We start from the raw sequence: 8694 nt of genomic DNA on the forward strand, positions 1-8694 counted from the left end.
AAAAAGTGTATCTTTGTAGCAAGAATTTTAGGAAATACAGACAACGATGAAGAGGAAAGAAAACACTCATATCCTATGGCTTAGAGACAGTCATTTAATTGCTGTTCATGTTTCAGTATATTTCTCTGTGGTGTTTCTGCTTACAGGTAATAATTGTAAATGTGTGTACTATAGAAAATGTTTTTCATAGGATTATACTGTATTTTTGTGATCACCATGCAGGGGGGGCGGGGGGGGACTCCCCCCACCCAAAAGTTGGTTCAGATGTCCAAAGTGACGATACCACATATGCACCAGGAGGACAGAAAAAGGTTTATCACTCACATGATGAGGTTTTCTGGGGAAGGCAGGGTGGGCTTCAAAGGAGGTCCCAAAATGGCAAGAGGGCAGGGAAAGGAAACTGGCTTAGGAGGTTCTGGGGAGGAGGGGTGGGGGAGGATCCTGCACAGAGACCAGGGCTTTGCATGGTTTGAACTTCCTGCTGGTGCCAAAGGAGGTTGCACCTGGGCTGGCCGCTCAGCTTGCCCAGCCTCGGGCCAGAAAGGGAGAGGAGCCTTGAAGGCTATCAGCAGACAAACCTCAAAACTGGAATTAGACTCTCTTAGTTGCACAATTTTGCATCTTTGGCCTAAAGTTAGCATTGCATGTTGTGAACAGTGACCCAAAGTTTTATTGCCAAATTAAATTTCTCTTGGTATCTTGTGGCAATGCCAGTTTTTCCTGTCACTGATGGTTTATTCCTATTCCAGAAGGATGTGTAGGTAAAAACAACATTGATTTTTTCTGTTGTTACATAACAAATTTTTTTAATCATAGAAGAATAAAATATAGCATATATCCTGAAAGCAAGGCATTTATAAGTTTTCCCTGAAAATAAATACAGCTTGTTCAGGGAAAGGAACACGAATGGCTTTTGTTTGTGAGTGTATTTGCATTTTTTATGACCGCACGTTATACAGCCTACAGAATGTGAGTCATGTATCTAATCTGCTTTTAAATATTGGTCCTGAAAAACTTCTGATCCTACAGTTGGAGTCCACACCTTGTGACAACAAAAGACAACTCAAGTCAGCTGCAAACAAGAATCCTAACTAACAGTGGGGCTATTTTTTCCATCTGGAATAAAGAATGTTCCAGCATCTTTAGTGACTAAAGTTAATCCTGTCGTCATCTTGTGCATCTAGGTTATAAAAATATATACGCTGCTTTGAAGAAAGACTCTGAGCCACTGCTGTCAAGTGAAGGTCAGATTATGGAAAACTGGCATTGTTACAACAAGAAATGAAGCTGCTTATGTTTCTCTTGGTATTTTTGAATAAAGAAGTTCACTGCATAGGTTCCAACTTGAAGATTTAATTAAGGGCCTGAAGAGTGATTGGTTCTAGATGCTGATCCCGGAAGATGACTTGCCATGCGTTAGAGAAACACCTTCTACTGGAATGTAGGAGGGGAAAAAAAAAATCTGTTTCGAGGTGGAGGGTCTACTGGAAAATATTTTGCATGGACCAGGGAGAGCAGAACAAATTGCAATGTCTTATACCGAGATAAAAGCGCTTTTTTTAAACAAACAAACAAAAGTTATTTGATGGACACATTAGCCATCAAATAGGGAAAAAACCCTATTTTTTCCCTTTAACGCAGGAGAACTTGTCATCCCCAAGAAATCAAGTGGGTATGCTTTTTGAACTAAGGTGTAAAGATTGGCAATACAGAGTCAAAATAATAGCTCCATGGCAGAGATGACAAGAGGCTGGAGGCGGGGTGAATAAATTGAGAAAGAATGCTCTTCACAGTTGATAATTTAGAGACATGGATGTTCCTCATACTTCCTCTAAGAGGTATGGCTCACCAGCCATTGCAGAAATGTTCCTGGGGCACACCTTCTGGTGGCTGCCATCTCCAGGAAGCTTCCCCAAGCTTCTGTACTGGTGACCAGTAACCCCACGAATACATGGGGAGCAGTTAACACAATGTCTGTTGCACAGTTAGCACTGAAAGATGTTATCTATGCCCATAATGATGGTGATGATGACAGCGATGGTGGTGAGGACCACATGGTTATTGCCCTTAAGAAGGTACATATACATATACATATATACAGTGGAATATTACTCTGCCATGAAAAGGAATGATATAATGGCATTTGCACCAACATGGGTGGACTTAGAAATTATCATGCTAAGTGAATTAGTCAGACACAAACATCATATGCTATCATGCTTTAGATCATATGCTTTAGATTCATGTGGAATCTAAAATAAGGATACAATGAATTTCTTTGCAGAACAGAAATTGATTCACAGATTTTGAAAAACTTATAGTCACCAAAGGAGACAGGTTGGGAGGGGGTAGGAGGGATGATCTGAAGGTTTGGGATGGACATGCAAAATTAGGTTGTGATGATAGTTGTACACCTATATATAAATACAATAAAAGTCACTGAATTTTTTAAAAAGGAAGTTCACAGCCTAGTGGAGGACACTTCAGGTAAACAGGTGATCCTGAAACAGTGTGGTGAGAATAATGTGAGTGTGATGAGGGCGAAAAAGAGAACAAGACCGAGACTGGGGATGAGGGTTTGGGTGGGGACACTGTGCGGTAGGAATGTACATGGACAGCTGTCAGTGACTGATTTCTTGTCCATCTGGCTTGTAAACAGGAACAGAGTTGGGTTCAGACAACTGCTGCTTTATCTATTTCCTTTTCCTTGTGCTACGTAGACCAGGAGCTCCAGGAGTTCTTAAAAATACCACTTCCGGGTGATATTTTGTTTGTTTGTTTTATGACTGCACCCAAGGCATATGGAAGTTCCCTGGCCAGGGACTGAATCCAAGCTGCAGCTTCGACCTTTGCCACAGCTGCGGCAGTGCCAGATCCTTAAGCCACTGTGCCGGCCTAGGGATTGAACTGGGGGCCTGAGCCACTGCAGTCAGATTCTTAACCCACTGTACCACACTGGGAACTCACTTTGGACGAAGACTTTTGGGATATGTAGTCCAGTCATCAGAGCTCTCCCTGTAATATAAAGGGACAGCAGTGTGCACCTGTCAAAAGAATACAAAACTAGGGCTCTCTGGGGCTCCAGGAGAGTCTGGCTCAGGACTCTGGCAAGAGACCTGTTGACCTTTCTTGAATGGTCTTCCCTGGCCCTCATCACCTAAAGACTTGGCCTCCTGGGAACACATCTTTTATCTCCAAAAACTCCCTATAAAAGCAGGGTAAATATTCAATCACTAGCCAGCGGTCAGTAAGGATCCAAAATGCATAAAGTGTGATGTGCTTTATGAGGGGCACCTGATCCTGTCCTGAGTGATTCCAACCTGGTTAGACAGGTAATGTCTACACTAGGAAAGAAGCAGTACCACACTGGGCTACTGTAGGAGGGGTACAGAGACCATGGCAGGACGCTGGAAGTGCAAGAAAGCTGCTCTGCTGCACGCAGGCATTTGGAGAAGGAACACAAGGATGAGTAGACAGTTGAATGGATGGATGGGTGCCCGCACGCACGTACAGATTCTGAACGATAACTCAGTGGTCTGAAAGCCAACTGGGCAAGAGTTACCGGTCTGTCATTTACTGGTGGCATGACCTCAGGAAATTTAATTCACTCCTTCAAACCCAATTTCCTCACCTGATAAAAAAGGCAATAATACTTGCCTTGAAGACAGTTGAGAGTCAGATGTGATGAGGTTTGTAAAGAACCAGGTATATGGTAGGCATTCCATAGAGTGACTCTGCTTATGTGTATTCAGAACGGTGTAGAAGAATTTCCAGGTGGACCTGGACCAAAGGCAGCCCTGAGAAAGGATGAAATTGAGAGGGAGGGAAGGCAGGGAGAGGGCCATCTGTTGGAAGAACAGCGGTGATGAGAACCAGCACCTAGAAAAGCCGGAAGCACATGCAGTGTCGCCAAGGGAGGCTTCCTGGCGTGGTAGTTTCCTGAAGCTGCAAAGGCAAACAGGGGCCTGAGTTTAGAGGACTCAAAATGCTGGCTTCTCCCTGGAGGTCAGCAGGGAATACCCACCATTCAGAGGAAGCAGAAAGGCTCCCTGGCAAGGAGGGGGTGGTGGAAAGAGCCCCCCTCTTCCTTAGCCCGACCTTGACAACATCCGGGCTTCCTTTGAACTTGGAGGCTCTCCCTTTTTACAGTATTTGTAGTTCCTCTTACTTTTACAAGTGGCCCCTGGACTTCCTGTGCCCAGCACAGCTGCAGGACCCGCAGCCAGCCTCTCCTGCATCTCTGGGGGAGCCGCTGCAAGCTGCCCTCTATGGAAAACCCACCCCGGAGGGTGAAGAAGCAAATGATTTTTAAAGATTAGCTCTCACAAAGGGAAAGAAGGGCCCTTAACTGTCCTTTGTCAAATGCATGCTACCTGTGAATCAGAGGAGCTTCTGGTGTGACTCACACTCTCCCAGGGCTCCAAGGGGAAGGCTGCCTGCCAGCAGATCCGGGGCGCGGTGCCAGGCAACCCGAGCCCTGGGCTTGCGAGGCGGACCTCCTGGAGGCTGCCGCTGACGCCCAGGGAGCCTAGGAGCCGCCTGGGAGGCTTCCTTCCATAGGAGGCAGCAGAGTCAAGGGGAGCATCCTGCTTTCAGAAAGCAAGCGCCCTGGAGCTGAAAAGTACCCGGAGTCCACTGATCTTAACGAGCAGTTTAGGGACACCCTTCAGGGAGCCTGTAAGGTCCTGCAGACTTCGGTGGCTCTGTGCATTCTGTGGGAAGAGGACCCCTCGTTTGAGTGAGAGGCTTTGGGTTCTAAGACCCGTACCATCCCCACCCCACCCATGTCTTGATCACAACGGGAGCTCCTCGTTTTGCCCAGAGGGCGTGACTGGGGCCGGTGGCATTTACTCCCCAGGTGGGCAGCTGAAAAGAGAATGGAAGCCAAGTCCCCAGGGCCCTTTCCACAGCCCTGGCCCCCTGAGAGGGCCTGAAATAAGACAAGGCCTGTGATGTTCCGAACAGGGCCCTCTGGATGGACATCACACAGTGACACGCGTGGAGAAGGGTTGCTTTGAAAGTCTCTATGCAGCCGGGCCCCTCTCCTGCTTCTGGTTACCTCCTCCCTCCACAGGCCGCCCACCTGTCACGCTGGCTTCCTCTTAAGAGGACAGTGTGCTCTTGGTGACATTTGCGATGGCAGGATTGCTGAGGCTGACCCCGCGATTATCAAGCACCTGGCGCCGAGGGGGAGGGGAGGAGATCATTGCTGAGTTTCTGGCCCTCTTGGCGGAACATTCAGGGGAAACGGGAATGAGTGTGAACAGAAAAATGGGAGCACTCCCGTGGGCCAGGAGTCTTTTTTTTTTTTTTTTCTTTTTTCTTTTTTTCATGTATTTGAGTGGCCGGTTGTCACTTTGCCCCAGCCTCCGTGGAACATCATCATAGCTGCAGTGATCAAGAGCCTGTACTCTGGGTGCTGACAGGGTGAATTTGAATCCTGGCTCCATCACTTGGTACTGATATAACCCTGGGCAATTTCTTTACCTTCTAGACCTTGGTCTTCCCATGCATAAAATGACATACTAGGGCCCGCCTTTGGCAAAGACAGATACGTGCCCAGTACTCACAGTCAGCCAGACTGTCCTTCCCCGCCCAGCCTTCCTTGCTGGTAGGTCTGCTGTGGGGTTGAATCCTCCAGCAAAGGGAATGTGAGGGGTGCGATGTGCCCTCATTCCAGGCCTGGCCCGTGGAAACTTCCTGGGTGATCCTCCCCATTCTCTCTTATCCCATCTGCTAGCTTAGTGACAGAGCCCCCACATGGAAGGATCCTGGGTCCCTGAGTCACCATGTGGAAGCCTGCCTGCCAAAGACCTGCATGAACAATTACTTGAGGGAAGAACAAACCACTATTGTGTTAAGAAGCTGAGACTCTCTGGTGGGGTTCTACAGCAGTTACCCTCCTAGCCACGGTAAGGTGGTTGTCATAATTAAATGCAGTAACATATGCAAAGTCCGAAATGGCGCCTGGAATACCTGTGCTCCATGCATGATTGCTGTTATGCTGAGAGATGGATGGGTGGATAGATAAGTAGATGTTGAGAGAGAAAAAGAGAGACCGAGAGAATTATCTTTAAGGTTTGCAAAGGTAGATGCCCCAGAGGCTTCTCCCAGTTTTACCGAGATTGGTTTGACACACAGCACTGTATAAGTTTTCGGTATACAGCATAATGATTTGACTTAGCTATATTGCGAAGTGATTACCACGATAAGTTAGCATTCATCCTCTCATATCAATATTAAAAAAAAAGAAAAAAAATTCGATTCCTTTTGAGAAAAGCTTTGAGGATCTACTCTTTTAACAATTTTTGAATATTACTACACAGTGGTTAACGAATCCCACTAGGAACCATGAGGTTGCAAATTCGATCCCTGGCCTTGCTCATTGGGTTAAGGATCCGGCGTTGCTGTGAGCTGCAGTGTGGGTCGCAGACGTGGCTCGGGTCCCACGTTGCTGTGGCTCTGGTGTAGGCCGGCATCTACAGCTCCGATTTGACCCCTAGCCTGGGAACCTCCATATGCCATGGGAAGCTGCCCTAGAAAAGGCAAAAAGACAAAAAAAAAAGTATATATATACACTATACAACAGTGTTAAATATGGCAATCACATTGTTGTACATTAGGACTTATTTATCTCATAACTGGAGGTTTGTATCTTTGACCACCTTCATCTCATCAATTCCCCCTCCTTCTGCTCCCACCCCTGTCTTAATCACAAATCTCATCTTTTTTTCTATGAGTTTAGTTGGTTGTTTGTATGAGTTCATACAGGATTTGTCTTTCTTTATTCCTTAGTTCTCTTAGGCCAAAGTATTATTTCTTAGATTATCTCCAAGATAATATTTTAAAGTATGTTTTTTCTACACAGCTATAGACTTTGCCTTTGGGGACAAAAGATGGCATTGTAGAAAAATACATTGGAGCATTTATTAATACCTTTCTATGTTTCATGAAGAAAAAGAGAAGACTACCACTTTCCTCAAAGAGAGACAGCAGGGAGGATTTTCAGCTAAATATGGTGTCTGTGCAAAAATAATATTTTCACTTTTCCACTGACATAATTATTAAAATCATTTGCTTTTTGAGGAAAGGAAGGAGGAAGGAAGGAATGAAGGAAGGAAGGAAGGTTCCCCAAGTCCTGCTTTATCACCTCTTTCTCTCCTGCTCTAAACCCTGCATGGCTCTTGGCTGCTTCCCACAGAAAACCTCAAATGTTTCTAGAGCAGAGCCTCAGTGGTAGAAGAGAACAAATTCTGTCATCCATTCTTTAATCATTGATTCAATTCATTCTAATAATATTTTTTTAAAAAATTTTATTGGAGTATAGTTGACTTACAATGTTGTATTAGTTTCAGGCGTACAGCAAAGTGAATCAGTTATACATATAAATATATCCATTCTTTTTTCTCATATAGATTATTACAAACTATTGAATAGACTCCTGGTCTATACAGTAGGTTCTTATTAATCACCTATTTTGAACAGTAGCATGTCTATGTTATTCTAACCCTCCCAATTCCTCCCTCCCCTCTAATGAAACCTTTAAGCACCTGCTATGAACCAGGGGATACAACAGTGAAAAAAACAGACACAGGCTCTCTGCCCTGATGGAGCTTACTCTAGAGTGCACAAAGATAGAGAATAAATGAATAAACAAGCTACATCATGGTACATTATATGATGATAAGCACGAGGGAAAAAAATTAATTGGGGATGAGTAATAGCAGATACCAGGTGTGGGTGTAGGAGGATGATATTTTAAATAAGGTGATTAGGGAAGGACTCATTGAAAAGTGATATTTAAGCCAAGAGCTGAGAAGATGAGGGAGCCAGGTATGTGCAGAGCTGAAGGAAAGTGTTTCAGAAGGAAGACATTTGAGCCAAATGCAGGTCTGGAATGTTTGAGGAGCAGCAAGGAATCCAGCAGGACTGGCATGGGATGAGAAAGGAGAAAGCAGACTAGTCAAGTGAAGACTTGAAAACCATCAGTTGGAGTTTGGCTTTTCCCAAGTGAGCTGGGAAGCCATTGAAAGATTCCAAACAGAGGAATAAATGGTGTGGTCTGACTGAGGTATTGACATGATAGCTCTGGTTCCCACGTGAAGAGTAGCCTAAAGTAGGCAAAGCTAGAAGCCAGGAGACCAGTAAGGCGCCTAAGACAGTATGAGCAAGAGATGATGGATGATGGCAGCTTAGACCAGGGTGGTTGTGTACCAGTGGAGCTTCTGCGTATAGTTGGAACATAGAGTCAAGACAATTTTCTGATTGATTAGATGTGGGATATAAAAGAGGAATCAATCATGATTCCACTGTTTGAAACCTAAAAATATCAAAAGTGAAGTTATCACTTAATAAGATGAGAGAAGAGCAGGTTTATTGTGAGAGGCTTAGAAGATTTCTTTTGGGGTGTGTTGGGTATGAGATGCATATGAGACACAAGTGGGGATGTCAGGTATGCAGTTGGAATTCAGGGGAAAGATCCAGGCCTGGAGACAACAATCTGGAGATGGTATTTTAAGCTGTGAGACTGGCCCACACCAGAACACATGAATAGAGCCAGCATCAGAGGGCTGGGACCTGGGCTGCCCCCGCTCCATAAAAAGTGGTCTGGGAAATGAGAAAAACCAACAAAGGAGATGGAAGTGGGGTGGCCACTGGGGGAACCAACTCAAGAGAGTCCTTCCAGGAGGAGAG

This window comes from Sus scrofa, chromosome 8, assembly GCF_000003025.6.
Source record: "Sus scrofa isolate TJ Tabasco breed Duroc chromosome 8, Sscrofa11.1, whole genome shotgun sequence".
Classification (NCBI taxonomy): Eukaryota; Metazoa; Chordata; class Mammalia; order Artiodactyla; family Suidae; genus Sus; species Sus scrofa.